The sequence below is a fragment of the Dermacentor andersoni genome, chromosome 3 (assembly GCF_023375885.2).
Source record: "Dermacentor andersoni chromosome 3, qqDerAnde1_hic_scaffold, whole genome shotgun sequence".
In the NCBI taxonomy this organism is placed as follows: domain Eukaryota; kingdom Metazoa; phylum Arthropoda; class Arachnida; order Ixodida; family Ixodidae; genus Dermacentor; species Dermacentor andersoni.
Window position 1 is genome coordinate 70,105,597 of NC_092816.1, and position 21,014 is coordinate 70,126,610.

At 44.6% G+C, this 21,014-nt stretch overlaps 1 long non-coding RNA gene across 3 annotated transcripts in view; it reads left to right on the forward strand.

Moving 5' to 3' along the window:
- Positions 1–21,014, forward strand: part of LOC129380617 (uncharacterized) — a 468,422-nt gene that overhangs the window by 212,061 nt on the left and 235,347 nt on the right. For 2 of the 3 annotated variants that reach the window (XR_011893000.1, XR_011892999.1), the window contains exon 3: positions 20,541–20,636. The exons of the other annotated variant lie outside the window; for it this stretch is intronic. This is a non-coding gene — a long non-coding RNA (uncharacterized lncRNA). The remainder of the gene's footprint in view (positions 1–20,540; positions 20,637–21,014) is intronic. 3 annotated transcript variants of the gene reach the window in all.

Here is a 21,014-nt window from a genome sequence, read left to right on the forward strand (position 1 = left end):
CCAAGCAAACCTTCATGGCCTTTTGCGAACTAACAACACTACCACCTCAGACTTCTCAAAACGAAACACCTTATGCCGTACATGGGCTGGATTTCCCCGTTAATTTGGAAGGGCGTTCGTGCCTTGCTCCCTAGAAAACGAATCGCGCTTCGTTGCTCGTTCGCCATGGTCGTATGAAGCTCAACCGCCACCTTCAACAGACAGCAGCACCATGCCGTGGAGCTACCGGCGGATAAGGACGGGTCGGTCCAAGAATGGTCCACCGCTGAGAATGGATATGTCAACTTCGCATTTATAGCCGTAATTTGTGTAAAAAAATAGTGGCAAAGACTATCTGATCCTCCCTCGTATCTTGGTCGCTGCCAGTAAGATGCGGCAATGTGATGGCGGCACGAGGAATGTTGTGACGTGTTTGCAGGCAGAACAATCTGGAACAGAGCCGCAGCTCACCAAAGCCATCAAAAAGAAAAAAGCTATTATTTCAAACTATCTTTCGTATCAGAACACAGTCAAAGTTGAAAGATGTTAAGTCTTTTAGAAATAAACTGAATGCCATGCTCAGGTCTTCCAAGACAACGTATTATCAACAACTGTTTTCTGACATTAAAAAACAACAATCTGAGGTTGCGTGAAATGTCTTAAACAGGGTTCTTTGTCGAGAAAGCAAATTGGAAACACCCGTAACGCTAAGGCATGATAACCCCGATATTGTCGGTCAGAAGCTTGTTGATTATTTTAGCCGAGTGTTTCTTTAGCGTGTTCAAGCAACCTAGCAGATAGCAATTTAGGAGTTATCCGGCCGTCAATCAATTGTCCTGCAGAAAGCTTTGCTTTACATGGTATAAGTGAAGCAAAAATCTGTCAGCCGTTTATAGGTTCAAAGAACAGTAAGGCTTTAGATATGGATAACCTGGAGGTAAAACCTGTAAAATATGTAATTGAATACACTACGTCTGTGCTCGCTTACGTATTTAAACTTGCTGTCCCATTTGGTCAATTTCTTGATGCAATGAAAAAACCCAAGGTATCTGTTAATGTACAAAAGTGGCAATAAAAATGAGGCAAAAAATTTTAGGCCAATATCTGTAATACCAATTTTTTCGAAAGGCTTACAAAAAGTACTGTTTTCTCGATTAACAAACTTCTTTAACAAAGGTAAATGTACTTTCCGGCGCCGAGTTAGGATTTAGGAAAGGTGTTCTACCAAAACAGCTTTGCTAACTTTAAAAGAGAGTGTGCTGCAAAACATTGAAAATAAACATGCAACTGTAGGCCTTTTCATCGATTATAATAAGGCCTTCGATTCACTCAACTATAGTATATTTATCCAAGAACTCTCAGATTATGGGGTTTGTGGTAGGCACATCTAATTATCCCGTTCATATCTAACCAACAGGACTCAGTGTATGTGTATCGGTAATTATCATTCATCTCCTTTCTTTATAAAATGTGGCTTGCCCGAAGGCAGTATTCTATGTCTTGTTTTGTTTAATGTATGCATAAAGGATATTCTCGATCTGTATTGATCCAAGCTTAGAATTTATTATATATGCGGATAACAGCAATACGAGGTGCGACACAAAAATAACGAGACTGGTCCAATAACTTATTGTACTTACTGAATGAGTTCTCTGTGACATAATCACCTTCAAAGCAGTTCCCTTCAGCATTCACACACTTCTGCATTCGGTGCTGCCATTGCTGGTAACAGTTCTGGAACGAGGTTTTTGGAAGGCCCTTCAGGAGATTCTCCGTTTTGCCTGAACCTCTTCAACTGAGGTAAAAATGGTTCCCTTTAAGCAAGATTTAACTTTAGGAAGTAAAACAAAGTCACATGGAGCCAAATCAGGTGAATAAGGAGGATGCCCCATCACAGTAATGTTTTTACTGGTCAGAAATTGCTTGACAGATAGGGCCGTGTGGACGGGTGCATTGTCGTGGTGCAACAGCCATCCATCACTCCACAGCTGTGACCTTTTTTCCAAATTTTTTCCCGTAGTCTTTTTAGTACTTCAATGTAGTAGTATTAATTAACAGTCTGACCACTGGGAACCCACTAAATTATTACCATTCCATTAATGTCTAAGAAGAAAATTGACATTGCCTTGAATTTTGATTTTGACATGCATGCTTTTTTGGGTCTTGGGGATCCTGGAGACATCCATCGAATTGACTGGAGCTTACTTTCTGAGTCATAGGTAAAAATACATGTCTCATCACATGTTACAACAGATTCCAACAAATTTGGCTCGTTTGCAATGCGTTCTAACATGTCCACACACACGTCTTTACGGCACTGTTTTTGGTCAACGGACAGAACTTTTGGAACAGGCTTCGCACAAATCTTCCTCATGTGTAATTCGCCCGTTAAAATGCGTCGAACAGCTTCCCTATACAAGTGAACCAACTCCACCACTGCACGAACACCACTGATCACATCACGAACTTTGGCAATGTTTTGGTCTGTAATCGCTGACCTTGGGTGCCCAGCACGTTCATCATCTTCCACACTGTACCTTCCCCCTGAAAACCGCTTATGCCATTCAAACACACGTGCACGAGACAAAGTTGCATCTCTATAAGCCTCGGATATTATTTGAAATGTTTCCGTGGCTGATTTCTTAAGTTTCAGAAGAAACTTGATGTTGATTCTCTGTTCGGTTTTTACATCAGACATTTTTCCGGCAGAATGCAGTTGCACATGTTTACTCGATGACGCAGCACTCCCAACTGGCGCGATCGGTTCCAATGAAACTGGACGCATGAATAGAGGAGGTGTGTGGGATTACGTCAGCGAAACAGTTGTTGCCAACTCTACTCTTTTTTCAAGCTACACACTTAGTCTCGTTTCTTTTGTGTCACACCTCGTATCTCGCTCTCTGGTCCTGACAAAAGCAATCTAGCTTGAAGATGTAATCACCATTTTGAGAAACTAGTATTTTGGTCCCACTCTAATAGTCTTAAAGTTAACCGAACCACAACTAAGGTACTTTATTTCCGTACAAAAAATAAAGTAATTATATTGTAACGGGATATGTAATGTGGTGAACGCAAAACCGAAATTGTCAATGTGCTTCAAATTCTTGGCGTTACAATTAGCTCGTATCTCACTTGGGATTCCTACATTGACAATTCGTGGGAAGAACCTTCAATGCGTACAGGAGTGCAGTAGTGTTGTCGTGCCATTACTCCAGTGCAAGAAAAATTACAAATTTATTTCGCACTATTTGTTGCCCATATGAATTCTTCCAATTTGGTTTGGTTTTCTACACAAAAATATTTATTATATTTATTTATTACAATTGAATGTTATTCACAATATCGCAAATATTGATAACTTATCTTCTACGAAACATTATTTCCAGCCATATAACATTATGAAAATGCAGCGTATGTACGAATTTCGAGTTTTGCGCTCAATCTACGTATGCTAACCTGAAACATTTCATTATTGAATACTCTGGTACTGCACTGCTTCAGGATTATAGCGATATTCGCACACGTCCGACTTATCGCTGATACTATGTTTCAGTACCTTCTATAAATTAGAGTCCTTGAAGCATACGCTTCCATTAATCCTTAAAAAATGCAAGGATATAGCCCACAATAACAGTACTACGTCAAGCAAATTTAATTAAACTATTTTGCCATGCGTTCATTTTTTTTTTTAGTATACAGAAGGATGTCCCAGAGCATGTGGCTGAAAGGGGACCTCCTGTCAGGAAATATACACATTAGAGGAAATACACAGCATAAAACAGCAATACAGTTGTCACTAGGTGGAAGATAATACAAAGTAAATGTAGGAAACTGACAAATAATATAAAGTCAATAGGTAGTCGTAGAATTAAAACAGAAGTTAAAGGCATTCGCAACAATGTTATGTTATGTTATGTTATGTTATGTTATGTTATGTTATGTTATGTTAAGTTCCTATTCACTTAGATTGGCGGAGCGTTGTCAAACTTGTCCTGCTATTATTTTTGCTTCACCTTGTAGTGTTTTATATAGTGAATAATTTCACTTTGAATTGTTTAACGCATTTCTTTTGATCTGTTATTTTAATACTCTGTTACATACTAATACATTTCGTGTATTCTCTGTGTTACCATTGATGCAGTGTTTTTCACAATGTGCTTACTTTGATATCTAGTACTACATACTTTAGTGCCATAACACATTTACTCTAGTCTTTGGGTTATCATTTCTTCTGAGCATTGTGCACGACGTATTGCACTATTCTTATTTATGATGATTTGTTATTTTAATGCCCTGTTACCTGCTTATATGTATCTGTTCATTGCTTGGAGTGCATCAAGGTCGGGCACTACGTGTGCGTGAAGAAAAAACCCTGCCTTGTATTTGGTTTCTGGGCATCTCTCAAGCTACTGACCGCACGCAGCTTTTAGCCCTGGAAACCATTCCAAGCATGTTTGGAAAAAATAACAAAAATAAAGAACTTGAACTTATTTCGTAGGCTTCTCTAGAAAGTTGCGGTCTAGCGCGACTGATAACAGGAGCCGCGCACAGCAACCACTCTTTGCTCATGTTAACGACCGCCATCTTTTGAAACATGTGACGTTCCTGCCATCAGTGGGATCTCGCGAAGCACACCGCATGGCCTCACAAAGCCCACACGCAACGTCAAACATTGTGGTTAAGTTATACGGACGCGCGCTCTTGATGCGCATCTGCTTTTGGAAACAAAAATGTTGCACACAGAACACTAAAACTGCCTAACACTGATAAGTGTTCTTTTCTTACGCCAGTGTATGCTTACTGTTCGCTGAGCTTCTGCTGAACGTGCAGTCTGCTGACGATTTTCCGATCGAGATGGTTGTTTCGTGCGATACAATAACATTTCTAGATGTGTTCTTTTCGAACAACTTGTAGCGAGTTATATTCTAATTAGGTGTCCCGGCCATGCAATCAGCTGCTTTTAGGCCGCGATGATGCCTGGATAAGTTGAGATGAATACTTTTATTGCCTCTGTCAATAATATTGGCGTGTTACGCTAGTTCGGCTGTTGGCACGGCAGAAATGAGACACGCACAAATATACCGACTGTTATATACCGCAAAAGCACTATGTCTGGTTAGTTTGGGCATATTACTTTTATGTAAGACTATGCTAAGTGGACGAATCGAGACATAAACGACGGCTACGATAGTGATCCTGTTGGTTTTTGTGTCTCGGCTTGTGCACGTACCCTTGCGCAATTTCGCTAAAGAAGAACGAAGAAAGAAATAAATAAAGAAAAATTATGGCAGACGTCACGCTGCATATAACGTTGAGTGCTATTACGGCAACCTGAAGGTAATTATAACCCCCTCTCCCTTTTCTGCCAAAGATGAATCGCGGGGACTCTATACCTTTAATATTCCGAATAATAGCGAAGAACGACACGTCCCAGGTTGTAAGGCGAATAGATGTCGTCTCTAAATACTTGTACACACTGTTAGGATCGGCCTGCAGGGGTACTGCTCTGCAAAACTATCTCAGCCCGCTGCAGGTGCTTCAATCGATCCGCGGTGGTGGCGCCCTTCAGAGAACCAGCGAGAACGACAGCGCTAACCAACCATGAACTACCTTTGGAGAACTTGACTACGGCCTCGTTAATCAACCATGCGCCTCGTTCGGGGAATCGGCGACTACAGGAGAAAGGCAGCTCTGGAATTTAGAGGCGCCGGACAAAGGACAACCGGAGGCCACGCTGCGGGGGTCAGCTCGGGGAACCAATATGCCTTTCAAGACTCAAGATAATGGGCAAGCGGCGGGTCGACTGCGTTGACGTTTGACGCTGCGAATCGGCAATGAAAGCTGTACGTACGTGTGTGTGTAAGCCCCCTGCCCCCTTCCCTCAAAAGGGGGCCGGCTGCGATGACGTCGAACGTTTTTGCCTCACCTAGGGACCTAGGGAACACGAAGTGCTTATAAGCAGCTGTTGTCGGCTGCTAGAGTGTGCTCGTCGTCATGCTCAGTGCTCGTGCTCGTCGCCGTGCTCGTCAGTGTGTTTGGAGCTTCGTGCTCGTATGCTGTATGCTTCGTTTTGCGGGCTCCATTTGGGAGTCACGCTAGACTGTGTAAATGTATCCCAGGGTCAACTGTAAATACTGTAAATAAACCCTGTACGCCTAGTTCCTCCCAAGTTCCTCTCTACGACCTACAACCCTTACAAATAGTGGCAGCGGCGAGATCGTCCGACAACTCCTACAACTGTATGCCAGCGGTGGAATCGTCCGACAAATGCTACAACACCTAAACTCATTTAAAGTTTCCTTCACGTCTTTAGAACAATCTGAGACTAGAGCCAAGGTGTGTCTTCGTAGACTAATTAAATTTGAGATCTACGAGAACTAAAGACTGTAATGAAAAAAGAGCCAATACACAACAGGTGTGTCAGTAGTTTTCTCGGCCACTTGAGAAAGAGAGAGGAGGGCATAGTTAATAAATACTGGAGTGGTTTGCTTGGTTTAACGGGCCTAGCATGCTGCTCCCGATGGAAATGATGTGAATACTATGAAGTGGTACTGAGAGTGCACGTCACAGACACTCCGAATCCACAAAACATAGAATAACATGCAACATACAAACTAATTAATGTATCCTAATTGAGACCAATGCCTCTCAAGAAGGTTAAAGGTTGCTTTGATGCGCGGGATGACGCACAGGCAGCACTAGTCTGTGGACCAAGTATACTGTGCTCAAAGATGGGCTCCAAGAGGGCACGAAATCGGCTTTTGAGAACAGAGGAACAAGCACTCCGTTTGGCAGCACAAATTCACGCTAAAGAACAGTTAAAGTCGCCGCTCCACCTAACATGTTACCATCGCATTTAACGAGGATCGCCATTCAAATGCCCTGCAGACTTAGCTTCCCATTGGTTCGTGTAGCAACTCATGTGGCAAGGATGCGACGAGCACTTTCGTTACAGAGCTTGTAGAACCGAAGAGATCGAATGATCCGATTAGAGCAGGCATGCGAGAATGAAGGTGATTACATTTCGTCTATCCACGTGCCAACTGGTCTTATGATTACCGAGCCATGATGCCATGATGCCATGAAATACAGCTGATAAGACGAAAAGAGCGTACCAAGAGAAATCAGGGTTTTCCTGCAGGTCTTAGCGACGAGCTATCAACTAACGCGACGGAAAGGATACTGAGCACAAGCGGTCACCATTAGCTGTCTTTTTCTTTTGCAATCTTTTGTAATGGTTGGCTACCGCTCACGCTGATGCTGTGCGATCACCTGCGAGCGTTATCGAACGGCTTAGTGATGCAGCCCTGGGCAAAGATTTCGAATGCTGAGTTAGATTACTTCGTATTTAATGAATGCTACAATGGCGCAACGCGCTCAATCACAAGTAATTTTTGTAAACTTACTATGTGGGCTTATTAATGAACAAAGAAGTAAATACAAAGTTTTCTTCCAGTTATAGGCCACGGAGCAAGATTATTTGAAGAAATAATGTAAAAACAAAAATTATTGGAAGGACGCCAAATGCGAATGACTGCGATAGGAAGACAGAATAAAGCATGGAAAAATATTTGTTGAGACATATGGCAAAATAAGGAGAAATGGTAACTGAAAGCTCTACAACGTGAGAAAATTGTGGCAGAACCCATCTCTCGAAGACTGCCGACGAGATGCGTTAGTAATGAACACATATAGCGACACAACGTATTGCCGCCGTCGAAACGAGCTATGCATAAGGTGTGTACTGCAGCTGGGCTCCGCTATCGTACTTCGCTAGGAACACTCGGCGCCATCTAGCGCCGCCGCCGCGAAGCCTGCGCGTAACCACTAAGATGAATGGCGCACCAGTGCGTACGAACGCTGAGAAACGCGTCATGCGGCAACCGGACTCCTCTCTTGCTTCTTTGTGGGCGTATTGTGCCATCTAGTGGCAGTGTGAAGAAGTTCGCGCATGACCTCGGAGGACATGCTGAGAATCGTTTCCCAGCTTGCCACACACTCAGTGGCACATGCTAAGTGACCTAAGTTGGCGAGATGTACATACCAAGTTCATTCATGGCGGTACTCACTAAAACGTTGGCGTGAAATGCGTCCAATAAAAAAACACGGCACACATACACAGTGAATTTGTGGTGCAGCCTGTTAATGCGTTGGATTGCTGTCATTGAGGAACCCTTGTGACGTGGGCTCGATTCAGCTCAGCATCGAAGAAGTTCAACCGATAAGAGCGGCACGCATATGCTCCGTGACCCGTGCGCTGAGGTAGCAGTGTTCGAAACCAATCACGTGGTTGGTTTCGAACACTGCTACCTCAGCGCAGCAGCCCGCTGCAACTATTTGACCGCTGTTTATCAAGTGACCCAGGTGGGTGGGAGAACCGTTAGATACATAAATACAAAAATACAAACATACATGGCTAGACAGCCTCCGGAAAGTGCGTGAAGTACTCTAGTAATGGTAACGCCCTAATAATAGGCTTTTTTTATACACGGTTGTTTTGGTGGCTATAATAAGCGTGACCTTCAATTTTTCAATTGCCGACTAATCCGGTTGCTGGAGTGGCATCTGAGATGGACGATAGTGATGCAGCAATAACGCATGCTAGTTGCCCTATGATTTTCGACGTGCATTAGAGCGAAGTTTTTCTTTGCGAACTTGGGAACTTGCGAACTTGCGAACTCGTGCCGAATAAGCGAACCAATCATCGCGGTGCAGGTGCGCTTCGCGCGCCACTGGGTTCCTTGCCATACCACCAGTAGGAGCTCGTCACCGTGCATCCGCGGCACTGGTCCTGCGAGGGAAAGAAAAGAAAAGAACCAGAAATCTCGCCTTCGCGCATCCCCGTCTGCATGGTAATGAGGAAGCAAACGCGTCTTGCGAATGGAATGATGCGCTATGCGGGTATGCGGGGTGCTGCCTCTGAAACCATGAGTTAGAGGCAGCCGTCGGACTCACTAGTTGTGAGCAACTCGTCTAAACAAAAGGCTCGGTATAATTTGTATGTACCCGCGTTTGTGTGCGCCCGCGCGCGCTATATGCACACCTCGTATGTGCAAACATATATACAAAATACGTATGCGCGAACTTCGCTGTGTATACGTACATTCCAACTCGTTGGGTCTGCTGCAATTATTGTAATTATATTTTATAACTGCAGCTGTTGTTTACAACCTAGATTTGTTGTTCTTGATATATATTTGGTGAAATGATTGCTTATAAACTTCGAGCCAAAGATTTTCCAACTAGATAGTTGTATATATCAAGCTACAAAAATATGCCATCTCCTTCACCGCAGATTGTACCGACAACCCAATCACCTGCCAAATAATTCTGCGTTACAAGGCGCGAAAAAGATAGTCATGTATTATTTCCATTTTTTTCGCCCTAATTCTAATGTAAATACATATTTCCAGCCTTTTTACGCATTCTGGTTCAAGTGCTCTGGCTAGCACTGCCTAGCCTACGACTCCGAATACCGTGGTGTGCCTCCTGCGGTTGTTTAACGAAGCTCTAATCCTTTGGAGGCTTAGGGAAACTAGATTTGTTCACCAACCGTATATTTGTACGGCTGTAGACGAAAAGATTATACGCTTCGGACTTAACTTTCGTTACCAGAAGGTCTAGTCCTCATATTTTGACAGGGACCTCAGCATCAGAATTCAGTGTTCTCGACCTAGACATCCAGGTCCCCTTATATGGGTCCTTTGGATATTTAAGCATTATCCACGTATTGTTCATTCTTTCATCCCCGTTTTGTTTAATTACACTACGCTATGCCAAATAATTTTCTGATACTATCCCGCTGCTTCCGAGGGACAACAAACATTCTGTTTATTCGCTTAAGTGGCCACGCATTATAACTTCGATATAGAATTAAATTAAGCATACAGGCCTGTTTCACGCAGCTACTGCAGCAGTGACCTGTATACTGTTTTTCGTAATCCATCGTGTATACTGTTCAGGTTGGTTGCTGTTCCATTTCATACCTCTAAGTACACTATCGCGGACTGTCTTTATCCAAGGGCTCATCCAAAGTAAATGGTGGGCATCCTCTGCAGAGGCAGGAGCGCTTCGGACAGGAGCATGTATTTTCTCATGGTTGACCCCAAGAGGAAGTGATGGCTGGTGTAAAGGCCGCCTCATCCCGAAGATTCCTCACGAGAAAGATCAACACACTTTAAGTTAAGCATGAACATCGAAAAGCGAAATTTGTTAAAACATTCAAAAACATCTGCTAACCTCTTCCCAAAGCACAGGTTTCCTTTCATTCCACTCCGCTATCCAGCTCCAGCTATTGCAAGCTCGCTCGATCAGGACATGTGACACCCACGCGACACGTGTTATGTAATCACTCATAAACTTGAAAATTTGCTGCGCCTCGCATGTTCTTTCGCCGGTAGTATTGCAAGCATCTTGTCACCTTCTTTATTGGGCCCGCCAACAGCGGCTTTCACGTTTAGTGACGAAATATTGCCTGCTGAGGCCTCGGAGGGAAGAAAATGTTACGTATGGCGGAAATTCCAGAAAGGGCGAGATTCTATGTTGCAAAGTTATATATTTATCCCATCAGGTTTGATCTCACTTTATAGCCATCACCTAGAAATAAAATTAGATTGGTTTTGCAGGACGCATCCTCAAGGCTTGCACAATGATAGTGTTTGCAAAAGCACTGCCTCGTTCTAACTTGAGCATGGAAGTAAGATTTTTTTTTCTCTATTAGAATTCATGCACCGCCGCTTGCAATCAATGGTGCTTGTGTGAACGCAATTCTTAATATTTTACTCGTGCAATGATACTATTTGGAAATGCACCGACTCCTTCTAACCTTAGCGCGGACATACCTTTTTAAGCGAAGCTTGTATTAGCCCACAAGTGGCGTTGTCGTGGTCACGCAAAAAAAAAAATAATGCAATTGCTCCCAGAGCAGAGATGCTGCAGGAAAGGGCAGTTTGATGAGTGGACAGCTGTGCCAGTGCTGGAGCGTGAGTCATTAGCAGGGATTTCAGCTGCATAGGTGCGCACTCTCGCCAGGCACGCAACCAATCAGAGCTGTTTCGATTCCGTCGGGGAGGGAAATGGCAGGAAAGGATATCGCGTGTGCCGCGCCAGCTTCGCTTTCGGTCACTTCAGTCTCGAAAAACGGATGGCACGGCCACGCGTTGTGCGCTCCCCCGAAGAACAGGCAACCTTCGACGAACGGCGGCGAGAACTCGCTCGTAAAAGGGCTCGCCGTCGGCGCGCCTATCCAGCAGTTAGAGCCACCTGAGTACAGGCAATCTGACAGCAACGAAAAGATCCAGAGCAGAGGGAACGGGAGGACGAAGCAATCCCGCACTGTTACCTGTGGGTTACTGAACCGTGACAAAGGTCAGGTGCACGCAGGACAAGCTTCGCTTACCCCATTTTCCGGTAGGGGAAAGGTTGGTCATTTTTCAATTAGGATTCCTGCAACATCGCTTACAACGAATCATGCTTGTGCGAAGGCAATTCTTAATATTTTACTCATGCAGTCATAACGAGATTACCGTGAGGATGCACTGGTAGCGCTGCCCGTTAACATGGAGTAGTCATTTGAAGATAGAAGCGTAGAAAAGTGCTGAAATGCCGATGAAAAGAACACAGATAGTGACAGGTAATGCGCTGACTTGCAAATGATTTTATTGAAGCTTGAAGAATTCTGCTAACATCTACTGCGCATGCGCGTGGACCACTCCTGGGAGGGAAAAGTTGCGCTCATCTGCACTGTTGGTAGCAACTATCGATCAGTCTCCTAATGGCCTCGGCATTAATAACGATTGCGGGAGGGCGCGGGAAAAACGCACTAAGAAGAAAAAAAAGCAAAGCGCTCGTAATCCTTCGCATCCTTTGTTCCAGTTAATTGGATAGCCACCAAAACCTTCTATATCGATCATTTAGTACGTAAACAACTACTTCTTGTGTTTATTGGGACCGCAACATATTTTTGCTGTCTAACGGGGTATTAATGAAAGACGGAACGATCAAGGCCCCGTGCTGTTTCCTCGCTTCACGTGCCTTTCTTCGGTCCACTTTCAAAACCGTCTAACAGGGTTCTGCAATGAGTGCAGGCATCCACAAATTAATTACGCGTCTGTGCTTCGGCAGTAACGCGCAGTGACTGCGCGCAGTGGGGCAACCAACGCGCGCAATAACCCGTAGGTGCGTTGTGCAAGTGACACACAGAAAAAAAAATGAAACTGTGAAAAGAATCATGCAAAAGGGTAAAGAAGAAATAACGTGGGCAGACCCCACAGACAACAGAGTTTCTCCGAAGCAGCACATTCGTTAATTTTGTTTTTATTGGAGCGCTTTCCCAATTACTTCAATAGCTCTTGGCGTCAAAGGCTCTTTAGATGCTTGTTAAAAGCTCTACGAAGAGCCAAAGACGGTACTAGAGATGGGGAGGTGCTTGCGGGATACGGTTTGCAATAAATAATAGACAGCGAAGAGGAAATTTCTCTTGGAGTCTCATGCGCCTCAACGCTGATCGCTCTTCGTGTAACGTTAGTTTTCATACAAGCTAGGATTTCCGTCAATAAAGTAAACACTCGTATCTGGGGCTCCAATTCGTCACCCGATAGGAAGAGTCATTTCAAGTGTTTCTGGATCTGAGATGACAATAGTAAGCTGTAATCTCTCAGCATACGAAGAAAAATAAGAGGCTGGCATCATGTCGCTCTGAAAAAACGAAGAAAGAAAGCTGCTTTGTAGCTTTCTTCTGAATTGACATAGTGCAGTGGCGGAACCCTTTACTATGTCACAAAATATGAATTTCTGAAATGACAGCAGATGAGTGTCTAAACAAACACCAAGGACTTTCAATTCTCTATTTAATTTATCGTCTCCAACATGCGGTCTCGAGTGATAGAATTACATTAAAAAGGGTGCCTTTGTGTTATGCAACGTACTTTGAAAACTCGCAACTGTTTAAACTGCGTCAGAGGTTAACTGTGTCTGTGGAATTTATTTATGGAGAAGATTTATGTTAGTGAAATAACAGTAGTGGCATTACACTGAAGTATCCAGGCAGGGTTGCCTGCCCTTTCTCACATATAGACTATAATTTAACTATTCATGTTCTAGTATGATTCGAAATTCACGAAAACTTCTTATTATATGCCCATTATGAGACCTTTCATGGAATGAAATTCAGGGTTTCTACCTTAACAAATTAACCCATTGGTCCTTTCCTGCATACTTGTGGGCTTCTCAGCTTGGATTGTTATGTTAATAACAGAAATATATCGCTTGCCTAGCACTGATTTCATTCAATCCTTGCTAGAGATGCATTTACTAAAGTTTTTTTACCCCTTCCCGTACCACGGTGCATATGTGGCTTAGTTGTTTGCTCATCATGGTGAAAAGGTAGAGAGAACAACGGACATAGCAGTTCTTAGATTGGACCTCCTATGAAAGAAGAAAAAGAAGAAAAATTGCAAGCTCATATTTATTAGTTGCTAATGAATGATCTGACATGATAACTAGAGTTAGTGTGGAAAAACTTGTATTCGAATGCCGGAAACATATAATTCTTTTTATTTTTCATTTGTATTATTGGCCAATTGTTCTTCCCTTGAAGTTACCATTGCGTAGACCATGAGCTCGGAAATACGCCGTAACTATAGGATATCTGCATTCATTCTTTACGTATTCAAAGCAAACAAAGCAGCAGTATGCGAAAAAAATAAGCAATTTAAGACAGTTGTAATATCTGGGGCCTAGCTACGAGCATTATCGTTTCACATCAGGAGAGCTGCACGCTTTTGGGTGGATCGATACGGTACCCATCGGCATACACACAACCGCGCTGCTCTGCGACGCATACACACGCCACTAACGCTATCTCGAAACACGCCTGGTAGCAATAAGGACAGCGTTTTTACGACCATACCGCTGTATATATGCGCGGCTAAACGCTACCCCAGCGAAGCCGCATCGGAAACAGCAGCAACAGGAGGCACTCCAGCGGACCAGAAACAAACTGGCTCGCAGCGCACGGATGGGCGGAGTTCTTTCTCTTATTTTAAACCAAGATTGTCTGCGTGTTTACGTAGCTCCATACACGGTGGATTTTTTCCGCTGCTCCCAACGTCTTGATGTAGGACGACTGAAGCGTTAAATTTGCGCGTGCTAGACCATAGCAAAAAAAAAAAGGAGAAAGTAGGTGAGAAAGTAACGTGAATACGGGAGAAAGGCGAAGACGGGAAGGGGTGGCGTCATTGTTACCGGTCGACTCGTGGGATGATTTTTTTTTTTTTTTTGCACGTGCCGCGAATGTAGGTCGGCCAAGACACGGCGACGAGAAAGAAGCAACACCCTTCCTCGCCGGCCGGTGATCAATAATATCCGAGCGTGCTTTCCAGAAGGGAACTGGGGCGAACGCTTGATTTATGCCCCATTTAACGGCTTCGCCCAGACCCATCCCTTCTTCCCTCCCCAGGCGTGGTTCCGAGCGCGGGCACGATCGCGGTATATCTCACGTCGCCGGCGGCAGTGTCCGTGCATTTACTCCCGGAGCGCGGAAACGCAAAGCACGTGTACGGCGCGACAGGGCATTCGGAGTTGCTGCGGGAGAACAGACCGTCTTTCTCGCAGCTGATTGTTCTGTTACCTGGCATTAGTAGATAAATAGACGCATAGAAATCCAAAGGATTGACCAAAATACACGTTTGTTTGTTTTGCAAAGGGGGACGGGGGATGGGCGGCGGAGGATGAGTTTAAGGAGGTTGAAGACAGAAAGGAAAGTAAAGCACATGCGTGGCTATAACAGTGCAAGTGGAGCAGCATCTATTGCAGTTGACTTCATAACAGTGTTGGTAAAATAAAGAAAGCAGCAGAGCATTCCTTCGGCAGGAGTGGAGGGCCATCATCAAGTACCGGCGTTTTCAAGAAGTCTCCTTCTCGAGTGACACCGAGCACCGCAGGCATGTGATATTTGTGTACAGTGTTCCCAAGAATATTCGCGTATTCAGCCTGATGCAGCGTTCACGTATAGTGTATATCCTAAAGAAAAAATGACCAACCCTTCCCCTACTCGAGATCCGGTTCTCGGTTTGCTGTCTCCGTACATTGTTTCCGCTGTGTCGTCGTTGTCACACCGTTGTGGACAGGCGAAAGGCATTCTCCAATTCGCAACAAAGTTAAATGATTCCAAAGCTCGCACTGGGTATCGAATTGCAGTTATTCAGTAATGTTCTGTCTAGTTCGGTCGCACTAAGCTCTCACGCAACAGTCCCGATGGTAATTTGCGCGGAATCTTGAGTGCCACAGAGATTCTGATTGCGTAGGCAACATTAAGTTGAACTGACAGTTGGACGAATGGGTCAGGCTTTTTTTTATTAGAAACAACGCCATAGCACGTGTGGTCTTTGCTCCATTCCGTGTTCGTGTCTTTCTTTGGCACCGTTTCGAATAAATGAGCATACGTAACCTACCCCTGTAAGTACAGAATTTCGAGCGCGGCACAGGTCGGGGTGCAAACGGCGTCTGCACATGTATTTCGGAGGCTACGACAGGCAACGTTGTAGCGCACAAGATCGACGCTGTGCATACAGCAAAGCAGTTGTTCTCTAGGAAATGACGGCGCTTGCTGTGAAAACATAGCGCTTCAACTACCTGCAAAAACTACGCTGCAAGTACCTAGGTACCGCTGGGTGCACCTGAATGGCGGTCTGCAGAGGAGGAACGAAGATATGCGAGCAATACGGTAAGGACAGAATATAGCGGAGACGCTAAAGTAAAAGAGGAGAACTCCTTACATATACATTCAAACGCCTGTACAACGAACTCGTCTACAACAAAATAACGTTTATAATGAATGATTCGTCATGTCCCAGCGAATTCCTGTTTTATATGTACCGATTGGGCACTCCTCTACACCGAAGGCTACTAAAAGGAATTACCCGCTAAAACGAGGGAAGTTAGACGCCTCCCACAGCTGATTTATTGCTTTGCAACGAATGTATGTAGCTGCACTTCTGCTGCCGATCGGAGACGTCATTGAGCGGCGAGATGATGGAGTGCTGGTCAGCAGCAGAACTAAAGCCGCAAGGTAGTGTATACACCCACTTTCCTTTTTCCCATGACACTTTCACGAGTGGTGCTAGTGTGGCGTCTTCAGCAAAGAGGGGAGAGAGAAAATAAAGGCAAGTGTAGACAGCGCGTAAAAGACGATAGGCAAAATCTGTGAAGCCATCGAGGACCAGAACGAGACTGAGGTCGACGAATGCAGCAGCAATAGAGAGCATGCATAAAAGCCACGAATATTTACAATAAGGTGGGCAATAGCTTCATTCGCCACTGTGCTGTTGTAGCTTGCGCTGCTTTTGAATTTCACCGCGGAGCTGCTGTGAACCTCAATGTCGTAACGCTTACAGCAGATCCATATTTTATAGGACGAATTGGGTGTGAAGTAAATAGAATCTTTCACTAAGTAAGTCTTGTGTTCCTGGCAACTAAACATACCCTTTTGCTGAACGTGGTGTGCCTACTACATTGCGAGTGGCACTGCGCGTGATCTTAATTTACAACGAAATGACTTGTTTACGGAGGACTTTCAGATGACCCACGCGCTTTGTTATAAAAACATTTGACTGTCTACAACAGAGCGACTAAGTGAAAGTTTACCCATAGTTCGCTTGTCTAATGTCTTCCTGAGGACAGATTTCCACCCAGCCTCACACACCGGAACTGTTAGTTCAGCTATTGTAGCAGGGTAGTGAGTCAAAACTTCTCTCGGAAGTCAACGAGTTTTGTGAGCTGTTTCTGGCGCTAGGCCTCGCGATCTATAGGCAGAACCTCGGTGCTGTCAGACGGCGGCCCGTGAGCGGCAGCAGCCCTGGGGATCCTGCCTCGGTACCACGGAATCGGTGCACCGCAGGAGCAAATGTTAGACGGTTGCACTTCACCTCAGTTTTCCAATTGTCCGTAGCGGTGAGATTGAGGCGTTGCCTGCCCGCTTACGTAGGTATATACGCACCCTACATTCAACAGTAGCCACTTGCTGCCGCGTGGTGATCGCGGGCAGTTCCTTCCAGCACGCGGTACGTGGTCGGTGGATGCTATTGGAGCTTGAGTGGCACTGCGGGGCGCATGTCCTCGCTGTACACGGGAACGTGGATGGGTGCTAGCCGCTGGCTCATGAACGCGCCCATAGCCGGATAACTCTGAAACGGCTGGGACGCACTGCGTTCGGACCCTGACTGCCCTCTGTTCAAGTGCGTTGCGCATACTGCATATCTTGCGCAGCAAAAAGGGAACCAGAGCCTCACCCTTGTGGATGTGGCTTAGAGCAGCGCCCGGGCGTGGCATAGAACCGTACATCTCCGTCGCGGGGACCATCCAGAGCGTTGTCACTGCGTATTACAAATCACGGATAATTTGGCACGCTTTTCTGCGGGAAGCATAAAATATTCTGAGTAAAACGTTTGTACGATTGAGGACAATAATACATACGGCTGGCGTGCCCGCAAACTTAGAGATCGCTGGATAAATTGCGGCTTTGGAGTAAATTATTTATGCAATTGTGCTTTATAACTTTAGGTAGAGCGGATCCTGCCGTTACCTGCGATGTTTCCCAGTGTGGAAGGGGGGGGGGGGGAGGGAGGGCGACCTACGCCAGACAGCGACTTCACGTTTGGCGAACATGGGGGGTATACTAATAATAATGTATCACCAAAGTTAAAACATATTGTGTTCACTAATGAATGCCTACATGATTACTAAATTTTCCATCCACCCTTTGGCGACGTATCATCTTTGTATTTAGCGTAAACAGAGGTGTGACGCTTGAAAGCTGATGTTCGTGCATAATTACAATGTGTGCGTTAAATTGAGAGCGGTACAATCGTTATACACGTTTATTTTCGCTGTGACCTGAGACACTGTAATGTAGCACGAAGTGTAAATTTTCACGTGGTGCCTACGTAATGAGTAATGCGCGGGAACAGTTGTAAACTTTGCGATTTACTTAAGGGCGATTAAAATTGTTAATCCGACTCCCCAATAGGAAGAACTTTGCTAGACATTGCGTTATGATTTTCCATGGTAGGCCAAGTCTGCTATATTTATTTATCTCTTTTATTTCTCTAACTTTTTAGAGTGCAATTTATGACGGCAAACTCAGCTACGTGACCTTGTGTTAGTAAGCTGTCTGTTACCACCAAGAGAAGTGGACAGTAGTTAAAAGGCGGAAACGCAAACGCCCTTTATGAGAGGAAGAAAACGCGTTATATGAATATTAACGATTATCAAGCCACGTTATATACCACATGTGCTTTTGGTCCTGCATTCGTGCTGTGACGAGATATAAAACATGTGTAATGATAAAAAAAATTCGCGACGACTTGAAAGGGAATATTCAACTCAGTCGAAGAAAGTACCTGGCCCTCCGAAGCAGATGCTATAACAAAATAATATATGGGATGCACGGCATCCCTGAAAGACAGACTCTCAATGTCGCAAAGAAATTGAAAAAGAAGATAAAGGTAAGTGCAGGTGGTCGAGACAGTGAATCTCTAAGATATACCCCCGCCCCGCCCCCTATTCCTGTCCATTTTATATAGTCGTTTTATTAAGTGTAGCATCCCACACCTCTTTACAATAGCGCGTTCAGTTTAGCTGCCGTGTACGGTGGCATCTTGTCTTGACATGTTGTCCTTCTCATCGTTATTCGCGGATACTTTTGTCGTTTTCATCCCGCCACGTGAAACTCGTTTTTTTTTTTCTTTTTTAAGCCAGTGTGCATCGGTGAAGTACACGTGAGTTGCTTGTTCAGTGCAGCAGTAGAAAGAATATGAATTTATCCTGCGTTCTTCGCACCTTTCACGTGGTGGGCACGGGTTCCAGAGACCTCGATTTCGAAGTGCGCCTGTCGAGCACGTTGCCATGTCACGGCCAAGTGTGCTGCTTCTGACACACTGTCCCGCTACGCTATTTTGCTTCCCTTCGAAAAAGAATTTCCCGTCTTTGTAAATGCTTTCATAGGTCATCGGTATTTACATTAAATTGATACACGAATGCACAGTTATTTCTTTTCTTTTTGTAAATTGTAGTTTTTTGACAACTTGAATACGTCGAACAAGCAGCAACCGATAGCAAGGGCTTTTTTACCTATATACCTACAACTGCATCACATCCAGATGTCTCTTTTTCTTAACAAAAACAGAAAAAGTTCGTTCAGGGGCCAAGAACATACAGCGCCCGTTCACACAAGCACGCGAGCAACGTAATTATGGGGTGAACGAAGGAATTGATTTTTATATATACCTGTCCTCTTTTGCTGCTTTTCTGATGTCATTCGATTGAGCGTATTCTGCTGATGCATTGTCATAACTTTGTCATAACTTGAGGAAAGGCAGGACAAAGTGGCACAAAACAAAATAGGGCGTTGCCTAACCACCGGCCGTCTGTGTTCATCACATTTCTAGACTAGTGGGATAATAAATTTCAGGGATGGGCAGCCCTGTCCCTTTTTCATCCTTAGGGTCGATCAATTACTGTAAAACTGTTGTTTATTTCACATGGCACTCACTCGCCGAACTCAAAACCTAAGTGATCTTTAGCACAATGTCTGTTGTCAAGCTAGCAGCGTCATTGGCTCACTGGTCCACTCGTACAAGCACCACTGGTTTGATTGAGCTACAGACATATGTTGAAGCCAATCTTCCTTGGCAGGAAAGGGCTTTACCGATTGCACGTGCAGCCATCTGGCCACTGCTCAGAGTTGCCCCATACCACGTTTCCTTACCGTGGTTCCTTGCACTCGGTACTTCAGACGACACGAATACGGCAACACTTGCACACTCTACCCATGTTATGAATTACGCACCTCCGCATACATGGGCCAGGTTTTCTCTGCAGAAATTGTGGAACACGATGGCACGACAGAGTACGGAAACAAATATCCCGCAAATGGGTTGGGAAGATTCAGAAAGATCACTTTTTTCAAATCTGCATGGCGACAGCTAGACATTTAGTATTGGTTTCATGTGAAGCGATAATACCTTTGTTTACTTCCTCGCTTCCAATACCGCAACATGACATGTTTTTTTTAACGTAACCCTTCAGTTTGTTCAGCAGAAATTCTAATCACATTCAGGCTCTACCTTAAGCCCGATTCCATCGCTTAAGCCCTGGAATTTATGTTAAATCGCTCTTATATAACATTGTCGATGTGAATATTTGTTGTACTTAGAGCACTATTTTATAAATATTCAGTTTGATACATTGTTGTGGAATGGAGAAAGAGTAATAACACCTTGTACACGGCAGAAAAAGTTTGCAAGTGATAAGGTGTGCAAGATGTATATAACACACTCGTGCTTTCCTTAATATCTAGCGCTCTCGCATCACGTGAAATGGCTGTCAACTGTTCTTCGGCTAGATTGTGAAAGGAAGATATTTTAAACACGGAGTTCACGTTGTAGTCACGACGCAGCGTTCGATCGGTGTGAAACTTGCACGTGTCTTCTAAGGGTGCACCGTTCATTGGGATGAGTGAACCTCTCTGTGCAAGCGGGTCTATTTCATTTTCTTATTTCCAGTGGTATCATGGCACCAGGTGAAAAAAACCCGGAACGACCGTACTTCAACCCATACCTTTTACCTTGATGGATGCGAAGGCAACGTGGAGAGATCACGTGAGCGTCTTCGTGAGTGATCACGTGAGCGAACTTGAGTTTTGCTTCAGTGACATATGCAACGTCCTAACATTGCTCCGTACAGAAGGAACACTGTACCGACTACAGTATATAGCGAAATCACGCCAGCCGTATGCGCGAGTTATACGCGCTATCGACGGCAAATTGCTCAGCGGTAAGAGATAGGTTGGGCTGTCAGAGGGTGTCTCAGGGTGACAAGTAGTCTAGGGGACTATTTATCACCGCCTCGTTCCCCCCCCCCCCCCCCCAAGTAGATACTAATAAATTATCATCCTTTTCATCATCTTTCAGAGCCTTCAAACGAAGAAACAATTTGATAATCACGCAGGCAGGTACCATGATCGACCACGTACAATT